Genomic DNA, 13,239 nt, shown 5'->3' on the forward strand with positions numbered 1-13,239 from the left:
GTGAAGGCCTCCCTATCTCACATCTCCAGGGATGTAAGGTTAGTTGCACTGTTAGTCTTTGTTTGTTATCACACCTTGAAAAAGGGGTAGTTGTACCCCAAAACATCGGACCTTGTGTCCACAGTTTATTATATTTTTTATACCCAGTCTTCAATATATATATATAGTAGCAGCAGTGGGGGTTGCTGCGGCACGACAGAGACTGGGTTTTTTAAATAGACATTTTTAATGTGGTAATAACACACATCACGTGACCGACGTTTCGGGGTCTATCATGCCCCGTTTTCAAGGTGAGAGATTTATTTTTATTTATTTATTAACAGTTTCTTATATAGCGCACACAGATTCCGCAGCGCTAAAAGAACCACGTAGTGGTGCCTACCTTATAGATGCAGAAAGAGTACCCTCCACCATTCCTGGGGCTGCTCCGGCCACCTTCCGGGTAGGGCGGGGTCCGGTGGGTGAGGGAGGATATGTCATCATGCTGCCGCCTCCCACCCCGTCTCCCCGCTCTGTGCCGCCGGGTAACCATAGTGATTTCACCGGCGTCCCGTCAGCGTCATCATCTGCTGCCCCGCACCTAGTGTAGAAAAACATATAATCATAGTGACGATCTTATATTTAAAATGACGAATCCGCATTGGATATATCAACTATACATAGAGATTATTCCAGCAGTCCAAAATCAGAAAAAGTTTATATAGTCTTCATATTATTAGAAGCAGCGCTGAAGATGAACAGTATATGAGCCTGATCTGGAGATGGGGGGGGGGGAGAATTCACTGGATGTCTACTTCACTACCTATTGTCATATGTGTCCTGTATCTCAATATCTGTGATCAGAATTGTATACAGGAATATCTTGCTGGCCTGTTACAGTATTATGGACTCTACATTTTATTTTTTTAAGGAATATGGAGTCTTATTCCAACTGAAAAAATAGACTTACTCCAAAGACAAGGAATTTTTCTTGTTACATTATAATACCTTATTTAAAGGGAACATTTCCCTATCTGGTGGATTCTTCACAAAAATAACAATAAGGTCATCATTATATGGAAGACCTGTTATTATTCCCCTGATGAAGTAATTTCTGAAGAAACGCATTGGGATTTCTATGTACTGTTGACATCCGAATTTTTTTTTTTATAAAAATACATCTTGTGGATGAACAAAGCCTCTTCCTAATTGAGTTGGAGATTATGGACAATCCCTTTAAAATTGTTATAGGCACCAAATCACTATTGGGTGGTATGTTTTTGTAATTCCCTAACTCTCAGGGAATTTAGTGATTGGGCTGCCTCATTTATTTGTGTATAATCTATCAATTAATAACAGCGTGTAGTGGAATTTTGGAATATAATATATATATATATATATATATATATATATATATATAATGGATAATTAGAGGCCAGCATAACAAAATGAAAATAGCAAAGGATAGAAAAAAAGCCAAAAGGCTGTGTTTAATCATAAAGGTGGACACACCAGCGTATCAAAAAAATTAGTCCATATACAAATTACCAAATCCAAATGGCAGCATGGCAAGTACAGCATGGTGGTCCACCTAGAGAGTCACTGATGCCCGACGGCCGTTTCGGTGTGTTATCACCGTCCTCAGGAGCATAAGTGACCCTTCTAGGAGACCGGATATATGTAGCGTGTATCATTAGTAAAATACCTGACACCTGTGCAATCATCTGTCACTGATCCCCGGCAGCTACCCGTGTCCAGGCAACGCGTCAAACAACTTGGAGGTGCGGCCAGGAACTGACATGACGTTGTTTCCGGCTTTCGCCGTACACAGCGTCGTCTCTGTGGCAACCTCCTAACATACAGCAAGAGACACCGACGTCACAACCACGTCGTCGGGCTGGGTGGAAACCAGCCTCGGCGTCAGTCGTCATGGAAACGGGTCTCGCTAAGCTGTAAATGCATCACGCTGATGAAATGCAGGCGTCCCCAACTAAGAGCCGGGTAACGCTGCAATCACCAGCGGTGCAAAGAATATGTGCTGTCCACATGAGAAGCTTGGCAGGCTTGGAAGCCTGTTTAACCTCTCGTCAACGAGCACAGTATAAATGGACAATTTGGACAGAGCTGCGGGTTAGATCAAGATTTGCACTAAAAGTCATGAATGAAAATAATAATGAAACAAAAATAAATACACACAAAATATAATCCAAATCTAGCACCAAAAGGTATCAGAGGACACCATCATGTGAATAATCATAAAAATGTAGATTTTTATCAAAGAAAACAATGTAATGATTGTTCTTCATTCAGTCCATTGGGTGAAGTGCAACCAAGCAGATTAATCCAATAGCACTCTCTCCGAAGTAACAAATTGCCACGGTCCCCCCCCCTCCTCAACGGGGGTATGTGATCCAGAGGTTGAAAACGGAAGTCCTTTAGAGTATGTCCAAAATTATGAAAATGCTTTGCGACTGGTGGAGTACTGTTATCGATGGAACTCATAGCTTTCTTTATAGATGACCGATGCATACCAATTCTTTCTTTGGCAGTCCTGATAGTCTTGCCGATATAAATCATTTTACATGGACAAATTATAGCGTAAACCACAAATCGACTGTCACAGTCCAGATGGAAATGTATAGGATAAGTCCTGGATGTCTTAGGTTCTGTAAAGACAGGTGAGGTTATCATATGTTGACAATTGACGCATTTAGTACATCTGAAGCTACCATTCACCGGGCTAAGCCACCCAACTTTCTTGATGGGTAACAGATCAGATTTAGCAACAAGGTTTTTGACATTATTACTCTTCTTGTAACAAAACATAGGAAACTTGTCGCAGAATTTACTCATGGTGTCATCAGCTTGTAAAATATGCCAATGATCATATATAACTTCTCTAATCTTTTTAGAGGCTATGGAATAAGTGCTTACAAAGGTAAGTCTATCATTAATATTGCTTTTAGTGGTAGACACCAGAGATTCATCCTGTGACAAGTTTTTACAATGAGCAATAGCATCCTGTATTTCATGTTCAGGGTAACCCCTGTTAATAAACCTGTCACCCATCTCATCAAGAGCTGCGGCTAGTGTACTGTCGTCTGATGTAATCCGTCTCACCCTAAGGAGTTGTGACAGTGGCAAACCCCTTTTCAATGGCATTGGATGAAAGCTATCTGCCATTAATAAAGTATTTTTATCTGTCGGTTTTCTGTAAACCTGAGTCGACAATTTACCACCTGTCAAGGTCACGCCAACGTCAAGAAAGCTAATGTACCGGTCGCTATAAGCCATAGTGAAACGTATAGTAGTCTCCAACGAGTTTAAGTAATCCACAAAGGACGTCAGGCGATCCTCACCACCAGTCCACACCATGAAGAGGTCATCAATATATCTCACATAAAAAAACACAAAAGGTGAAAATTGATCATGTGACATAATGTGTTGGTTCTCATACATGTGCATATACAGATTGGCATAGGCTGGGGCCATGTTCGACCCCATAGCCGTGCCCTGCAGCTGTAAAAAAAATTTATTTTCAAATAAAAAATAATTTTTGGTCAACACAATTTCCATGAGTAAAAGTAAAAAATTGATATTGGGACCCCCATAGTGTGGACTGGCGGTGATCAAGGCCCTAACAGCATCTAATCCTTCCTTATGTATAATATTAGTGTAAAGGCTGGATACGTCCAATGTCACTAACATGGCATTAGATGGTATATTTTTCAAATTTTTTAATTTTAATAAGAAATCCGTAGTATCGCGTAAATAATACGCGGTATTCTGGACCACTGGCTGAAGCCAAAAATCAATGTATTGGGACAACGGTTGGCAAATGGAACCACATGATGAGACTATAGGTCGGCCAGGAGGTTTGGTTAAGGTCTTGTGAATTTTAGGTAATATATACAGGATGGGGATGCGGGGATGGGTTTGAGTCAAAAAATACGCAGTGGTCTCATCCAACCAGTTGTTGCCTAAGCCCAAGGAGATTATAGAATCTATCTCTTTTTTATAGTTATACGTGGGATCGTAGGTCAAGCATTTATAACAACTGGAATCTGATAACTGTCTTTGTATTTCTGATACATAATCACATCTGTTTAAGATAACCACCCCGCCCCCCTTATCGGCAGGGCGGATGGTTATCTCCTGATTGGCACCTAGACTACGGAGAGCTAGATTTTGTTGTTTAGATAAATTGGAATATGAGATTTTTTGGTGACTAATATACTCAAGGGTATCCCTTTTAACTAAATTAATGAAGATCTCAATAGAGGGATTAGAATAGGGTGGCTCAAAGGTACTTTTAGACTTAAATTGATTGATGGATTTATCTGATGGGGGGGTTTTAGCAAAAAAGTTTTTTAATTTCAATAGTCTATGGAATCGATATAATTCGACTTCGAAATCAAAGGGTCTCTGTTTAAAGGTCCTAACATAGGATAAACCTTTACCAAGTACTTCCAACTCGTCAGTGCTGGGAGTGTAGTTAGATAGATTAAAAACTACTGTTTCCCTTTGTTCCGTCCTTGCTGTCTTTTTCCTAAGCTTAACTCCTCCCCTCCTAGTAGTTCTCCTCCTTGGCCCTTGTACTTGGACCGGGTGACGCTGCCCTTTGGAAAAACCCGTTTCCCTGAGTCTGAGTCACTGGCAGAAGTATGTGTGTCTACATCCGTAAAATCCCTATCCTGGCGTCCTGTCCGTCTGCGTCTCGTCCTAAAGTTCTCTCTCCAATTGGGTTTGGGATTATCATTACCCAACACCCAACCGTACACCCGCATGTCCCTGTAATCATCCTTGACCACCTTGTACTTGCTTTTTTTAAAAGCTAATAAATCAGTGCGGAAGGCAGTAATGGATTCTTCAAGCTTAACTGTCATGTCACCTGTCGGTTCATTTTGTAAAAGTTCCAAACCCAAATTTTCACATGTAACAATTTCCTGATCTAATATTTCCAAATCAGCATTAACCTGTTCAATGACTAAAAGAATCAACTGGAATGAACAATCATTAAGGATTTGGCACCATTGTTTACAGAAGTTGCTATTGGTTCTCCCTATTGTGGGCTGGTTTCGTATTCTAAAGCCGCGAGGAATCATTTTGTCCTTGAAATATTGTGAAAGTGTAAGACCATGTAAGGTCAATTCCACCTTCCTCTTCTTCAGCTTTAGAAGATCAGCATAAACCTCTGTAGCAGTATCCACATCAAATGCTAGCGACTCTGTGTTGGTAAATAGAATTCTGGCTTCATCCTTACTATCGAATCTTTTGATTCCAGTCAAAGCATCAGGCAATGCATTGGTATCATCCATAATTGTAATCCTCAGAATCAATTGATGCCACCAAAGAAAAACAAATAACGAAAAAAAAAAAATTATGAAAAATATCAAAAAGAGAACCTGTCTCTTTAAAAAAGTCTCTTTAAAAAGCGAGGTGCAATCTGCATAATAATGTTAAATGTCTTCAATGGCAGTTAGCACACTACATTCACATCATCCAGGGAAATGCTGAAGCCACATAAATGTGTTGTAATGGATAATTAGAGGCCAGCATAACAAAATGAAAATAGCAAAGGATAGAAAAAAAGCCAAAAGGCTGTGTTTAATCATAAAGGTGGACACACCAGCGTATCAAAAAAATTAGTCCATATACAAATTACCAAATCCAAATGGCAGCATGGCAAGTACAGCATGGTGGTCCACCTAGAGAGTCACTGATGCCCGACGGCCGTTTCGGTGTGTTATCACCGTCCTCAGGAGCATAAGTGACCCTTCTAGGAGACCGGATATATGTAGCGTGTATCATTAGTAAAATACCTGACACCTGTGCAATCATCTGTCACTGATCCCCGGCAGCTACCCGTGTCCAGGCAACGCGTCAAACAACTTGGAGGTGCGGCCAGGAACTGACATGACGTTGTTTCCGGCTTTCGCCGTACACAGCGTCGTCTCTGTGGCAACCTCCTAACATACAGCAAGAGACACCGACGTCACAACCACGTCGTCGGGCTGGGTGGAAACCAGCCTCGGCGTCAGTCGTCATGGAAACGGGTCTCGCTAAGCTGTAAATGCATCACGCTGATGAAATGCAGGCGTCCCCAACTAAGAGCCGGGTAACGCTGCAATCACCAGCGGTGCAAAGAATATGTGCTGTCCACATGAGAAGCTTGGCAGGCTTGGAAGCCTGTTTAACCTCTCGTCAACGAGCACAGTATAAATGGACATATAAATATAAATAAATATATATATATATACACATAGATACAGAAGTACCAACACACTCACCATTCCTAAGAATGAGGTGCAAACAGCACCCACTTCCCAGGATTGGGTGCAGTGGCCTGTGACCACACGCTCTAGTAAATACAAACACAGGGGGACCAGCACTCACTACAACAAACTAACTCACCTTAACATTCAAATAATTAATTAAATAAATAATGGAGTTTTAGATCATGAATTGATCAATGCATTTACGCTTGCAGCCCAAGCTTAAATGCATTGATCAATTCATGAACTAAAACCCCATTATTTACATACGCATAAACGTAGAAATACAAATATATATATATATATATATATATATATATATATATATACACACACACACACACACACACACACATCTAAAACATTGATAATTTCAATGCATAGCAAATTCATCGATGGTTTCAACATCGGTACACCGATATTCTCATATCTGCAGTTTTGAATTTCAAACATATATAGTATTACTACATACATATAACAATAAAATATTTAAAAACACAATACATAAAGCAGTATAACACATTCCTATATCGTTAAAAGCGATCCGGCAATTCATCATGTCGAATGGGACTACTATTGCTTTAAGATGAAGGTTTTTCCACTTGGCTTGTAATCTCCATAATGCTCTCACTAGGTGGACTTTGTTTTATGTTCTGTCAGTTTGCATACCATCACGTAGGACATTGATTGCACAGAAAAAAGGGCAAAAAAGAAGAAGAAAATTATTGCACATATCAAACCAACCCGTATATTCAGTACAAGCACAATATATTATTTAAAAACAGGATGTTATCTTCAGCAGCGGACATGGTTTTAAACCAGACATATTTCTATATCGCCAATAATTATTCATCTAAAGATAGCCGAAAAACCTATTCCAGGTAAGTGAGTATCATACATAGCCTGCCGGTATGGGAAATTTATACCGACTATGACAATCTCACCGGCAATAGGCATACAAACAAATGGTCAAAGTAGTCAAATTGCACATACAGTATGAAGAAAGTCCCATGCAACACTAACACTAACGCTGAAAATGGCTGCAATACACATAGCTATCACATCAATGTTTGATTCCAGGCATGCTATTAGGTCTGAAGCTCACAGCACACTTTGCTTTTATAGGTGAGCAGCTACCAACACACCTGTCACTAATCATCTAGGGAAATGGTTAACATAAGCTATGGAATCTTAGTTAATGCAGGGTGCATGAGAGAATGTGACCACAATAAGACTAATTTAAAAAATTAATCTAATAAACAATATATACACTTAACATCGGCACTCACCTCATATATATAAAATGACTCATTAGGGAGAAAAGATGTATGGGTGAGATTTAATAGGATGAGAGATTTAGAAAGTGAGAGATTTGGTAAGAAATCTCCACTTTTTTTAACGCGGCAATCATTTACACTGCTAAACCAGTTTGATTTTGCAGTGTAAATGATTGCCGCTTTAAAAAAACTGGAGATTTCTTACCAAATCTCTCACTTTCTGAATCTCTCATCCTATTAAATCTCACCCATATGCGGAGATCATGAAACGAAAGGTGTGATCTCTACTCCCTCGTTCAATCCCTCCGGGTGGAGAGTTTTCATTGTATATATATCCAATAAGACTCACGTCTAAGTAATGGGGAGTCTCTATTTCCTCCTCTAATGTCCAGGGTGACCTGTTCAAGGTCCAGGAATCGCATATTCTTTGGGTCACTGCCTTGGCATTCTTTAAAATGCCTAGGCATACTGTGATTTTCCACACAGTGTTTTATATTTCTATAGTGTTCTAATATGCGTATTTTTAAGTTCCTTTTAGTTTTTCCCACATAGGACTTTCCACATTCACAGCTCAACAGGTACACTATATATACACTGTTACAATTGATAAAACTTTTAATCTCCTTCACTTTCCCATCCCCACATGTGACACTTTTGGTACACCTTTTGCCATGTGCGCACATTTTACACTTGCCACATGTGTAAAAACCATTAGGTTTTGTGCTAAGGAAATTTGGTTTCTGGCTCTGGGTAATAATATTGGGGAGAAGGCTGGGAGATAAACGATTTTTTAAAGTCGTGGCTCTCCTATAAACAACTTTGGGTGCCATTGCCATGCAAAGTTGTTTATAGGAGAGCCACAACTTTATAAAATCGTTTTATGTCATGTGGAATATGTCATGTGGTATAATATGTAATAGGTATTATAGGTTGTGGCATAATATGTAATGGGCATTACGGTGTGTGGCATAACATGTAATGGGCTTTATAGCATGTGGTATAATATGTAATAGGTGCGTAACATGTGTAACCAGCGATCAAATTAGAATGACCTCCAGCATGTACACCAGACATTTTCAACCGGTGTGCCGCGGCCAGCTGACAGGTGTGCCGCCATGCCTCGGGTCACGGCGACACACCAGCGGAGTTTCACTTTGACAGGGGGGACGGGCATCATGCTGGACGTTGTGTGTGGTCGCGCGGCGCTGAGTGGCTGTCCGGGAATGCTTCCCCGCCCTGTCAGTGTGCGTCCATGTGCGCACCGCCCGCTCACGGCTCCCCCGCTGTGCACTGTCCTGGACTCGAGAGACGTGCTGTGCTGCTATGCAATAATCATATATCCCGCTGGACCACTAGCCGATGGGCGCTTGTGGTCCAGCAGCCAATCAACTGGTGGCTGCTGGACCACGAGCGCCCATTGGCTAGTGGTCCAGCAGCGGGAGATATGAATATTACATAGCAGCACAGCACGTCTCTCTCCCGTACATAGCGGGGGAGCCGTGAGCAGGCGGGCGGTGCGCACATGGACGCACACTGACAGGGGGAGGGGGGTTTGCACACGGACGCACACTGGGAGGAGGGGGGGGGTGTGAGGTGAGCGGGCCGGCTAACCATCGGCTGGCTAAGTATGGTGTACTCCCACCCACTCTCCCACCCTCCTGCACTCACCCAGCCACCCTCCCACCCCACTGCAGATACCCTCCCAGCCACCCTCCCACCCCACTGCAGATACCCTCCCAGCCACCCTCCTACCCCACTGCAGATACCCTCCCAGCCACCCTCCCACCCCACTGCAGATACCCTCCCACCCTACTGCTCCCACCCTCCCTCCCTGCCGCACACTACTGGCGGTGCATTGAATTGCAAATAGCGGACGGGAGCCAGGAGTGGGCCACTGCACAGTTCTGTCCCCCTTGGCAACGAGCAAATTCAGTCCACCTTGGCATCGAGCATGAAGCCCCTGGCATTGAGCATGTAGGTAAGTGGCACTTATGGGTCAAATGTGTATGGTGTGTTATATAGTATGTCATGGGCATTGCGGTGTGTTATATAGTATGTCACGGGCATTGCGGAGTGTTATATAGTATGTCATGGGCATTGCGGAGTGTTATATAGTATGTCATGGGCATTGCGGAGTGTTATATAGTATGTCATGGGCATTGCGGAGTGTTACATAGTATGTCATGGGCATCATGTGTGGGCTTATGTGTAATCGGAATTACAAAGTTCACTAAAATGTGCAATAGGCATTACAGTGTGTGCGCAATATTTTTGGAATATCTGATTAAAAAATGTTGGTGTGCCTTGGCAATTTTGAAGTCTTGTCTGGTGTGCCGTGACCTGAAAAAGGTTGAAAATCACTGATGTACACAATCACAGCAGTCAGCTGCTGATAAGTCACAATAAAGGTGAAATCTGATATTTTACAGTAGGTATAAATGCTGTGTCAGATTAACAGAGGTTGATCATTTACAGACAGTCAATATCAAATTAAGGGGAGATTCCACTCTTCAGGCATTTACTTTTTACTACAGAAACCAAACTTTGTAAGTGTGCTAACTTCTGTATTGCATTATTACCATTTTTAAAGATTCTTGTAAAATGTATATTCTTTCTATATCCTTTTGGATTGTTGAACTTAAGCATTGTCAATATTTCTCTATTATAATATATGATGTAATAAGTCCTGAGTCTGGGCAGTATTCAATGTGAAATTTCGCCGTGTGCAGCGAATCCTGTTTAGGATTCGCTGCACACTCGCTGTGTTCCGGAGGGCTGGCTGCCACTCACTCTCTCCGTATTCAATGTCGGAGGGGCGAGTTGCCCATCGCGACGAATCTTAACCCCTGCAGCGGACGCTCGTCCGCTGCAGGGAGCCGTGGGATGGTGGCAGGCAGGGAGATGGAAGTCTCCCTGCCTGCCCCAGAACTTTTGTGGAGGGGAGGAGGGCTCCCCAGGACCCAGGCAGCACAAGCTGCCCCCCCCCCCACCCAGAGCCAGCAGGGGACCGGGTATAGTCACTGCTCCCGATCATGCATATGTAATGATTGGGTACAGTGAATATATGAATATCTAATGAGCGGCTCGGCTCCCGGTCCCCTGCTGGCTGTAAAATTTTAAAATTAAAATATATATTCATGTGCTATAAGCACATGAATAAAAATAGCATGCCCCTTCACAGAATAAAATTCCTGATTTTTTTTACGCCAAAATTAAAACAAAAAACCTTTTATTTAAAAAGTTCACATTCCACTTCTCCATGAAAAGATGGAGAATTGCTACACGCAGAGACACGGCGAAAATCACTCAGAAAGACGGCGAGAAGTGCACATTGAATAGGGTTGCTCGCTTTTTGAGAGCAAAAGTCTCCGTCCAACGCTAGAAAAGCACAAACTCGCCATAAAACATGGCAAATTTTTCTCATTGAATACTGCCCTTTGTGTTTTTATGGATAATGTTTAGAAAGACAAGTTGGCTTATGCTGTGCACACCTCTACAGCTGCAGCCTGTGGTACTACGATGGAGTTATTCACCAAATCATCTCTGACTGCATACACCAGAAAAAAAAAAAGAGACGGTGTACCACCCTGGTGCAATAGAAAGATATCCAACTACATACTACATTTTTTAAACTTCCCTTTCAAAAATTTCTGTAACATTTCCTATAGGATCAAATTAAGGAAAACAGATGGAGCCGCACTCATCTGTAGAGTCAGCGTGCCAAGACGACACATCTTGGTGAGCCATTCACATGCCCACATTGCCATTGCTGCCTTATTCGCACTGGGGTGGGATCGCACTCACATGAAAATGATTTGTAATCGCATCCCATTGGGATGTTATATATGCAAATACAAATCGTTTTGATTGCACAACACAGGAGCACAAAGTAGAAGATAAGTTTCTCAAACAAAACATAACATCATGTTGTGCAGCAACCATTTCCCTTTGCTACAATAATCAGTTAGGTAGTAGGTAATTAATAACACTGTAGGTATTGGGAAATAGTCTCGTAATTCTAAAGGCCCCCATACATCGAGGCGATTTAGTCCGATTTCGGCCGATTGCGACCAATCGGCCTGTTAAATCGGACCAAATCGCCTCTCCCTGACATGCAGTCGGGTCCGATGCGTGGTCCCGTGTACATCGGACCTGACTAGGTGGTCAGACCGGCTGGCCGTCCGACCACCCGTTCTGGGGCGATCGGAAAGCAGGGACACATGCGATCCATCACAATGGATCGCATGTTTCCCTGCCGCCGGGAAGGTCCTGGCGGCTCGCACTCTGTTGGGTGTGCGTACACTGCTGTGAGATGTCGCAGCCAGTGTATGGGCACCTTAACAGTTTGTTCTATATATAGCACAAGTGCAATTTCAAAGTTACAGTAGTACCCCTTTCACATCACACCTCAAACCAGGCAGCCGGGTTGTTGCCAGGTCAAGGTGCCGTGAGAAAGCACCAAACCTTATAACCTGGATCAACCAACCCGGCAATTCAACCCAGGTTATAAGAAGGGTTGTATATAATGGGCGACACTGGTTTAATGTGAAAGTGCTGAATCAAGATCACGGGTCTGACCCGGCATAGCGATATGAAAGCGGTATAGTTTTTCTGTCATCTAGTTTCCTCCACTTAGGATTCCAGCTGCTAAGATGCTCTTCAGTTTTCTATCGAAAGTGTATTGGAGGTGAGGAAAGTCAACAGAATAAGGAAACTATGAACAGAAAATCATTCAGGAATGTTGGTTCCATGTCAAACAGGTAGCAACGTTTACCGTTGTCTGACAGTGAAGCCAAGGACAAAGCAATTGCAAAAGCTTGGAATGGAAGAAGTAATCAGCAATCATACAGGGGTTGGTTACTGTATCCAAGCACAGACTTGTACGATACACCAAAAGGTTCTGTAGAAGGTCATCTATATTCGAAAGTAAATAAATTACAACAGTTTTAAAATTCCAGTAAAGTAAGCATTATTAGCACTGACAGTTACCAGTTACCTTCAGTTGAAGAGACAGGAAATTGTTATATTGCGTTAAGATATTTAAGATATTGTAATATTATTTATCTTACCTTATTTAAAACTTTGTTACAAAATATTCGGGCTATCGAAAGTCTTAAACTAAGCAGAGCATTGTTTAATTCATTATTCATAAAAAAGGCTTCCTGCAGACATAACTAGTTTAAAAGCAGACATATATATTACCTGGAAATAGTGAAGCAGCATAAACAGATCAAATACATAACAGCTAAAGAAAGAAAAATACTATATATGGAGGGTATCCCATTTAGGTGTCCCACAAAGGGTCAAATATGGGTTCCATCAAGGTTCCATGACAGGAACAGTATTGGACAGATAGTAATATTTATGGAAAATTAGTAGTAATTTGTAGACAATCCAAATTAAGTACAAAAGGTCAGAATAGTATAATTGGAATATAGTTTTTAAAAGATCCTGTTTGGCACATGAATCAGCAACACATGCTGTAGGAGAGACTTTAGGATTGGGTAGGCAGTGGTCAAGATTATGGGCTAAGTTGAATCAAAGCTTCTTAAGAGTGCAGATGTGAACAAGTAAAGATATTGCCCATAGCAACTATTTAGCTTCTACCTATAATTTGATCGAATGCAATTAATAAATGTTCGCTAGAAGCTGCTTGTTATGGGTAACCTCTCAACACAGGGGCGGATTGTCCATAGGATTCACAGGGA

General features: G+C 41.9%; 1 long non-coding RNA gene across 1 annotated transcript in view; it reads right to left on the bottom strand.

Annotated features, from left to right (window-relative positions):
• Positions 1 to 1,378, bottom strand: part of LOC146080536 (uncharacterized) — a 29,904-nt gene extending 28,526 nt beyond the window's left edge. The window contains exon 1 of the long non-coding RNA XR_014474902.1: positions 383 to 1,378. This is a non-coding gene — a long non-coding RNA (uncharacterized LOC146080536). The remainder of the gene's footprint in view (positions 1 to 382) is intronic.
• Between the last annotated feature and the right edge of the window lie 11,861 nt (positions 1,379 to 13,239).

This window comes from Crinia signifera, chromosome 5 (assembly GCF_055691185.1).
Source record: "Crinia signifera chromosome 5, ASM5569118v1, whole genome shotgun sequence".
In the NCBI taxonomy this organism is placed as follows: domain Eukaryota; kingdom Metazoa; phylum Chordata; class Amphibia; order Anura; family Myobatrachidae; genus Crinia; species Crinia signifera.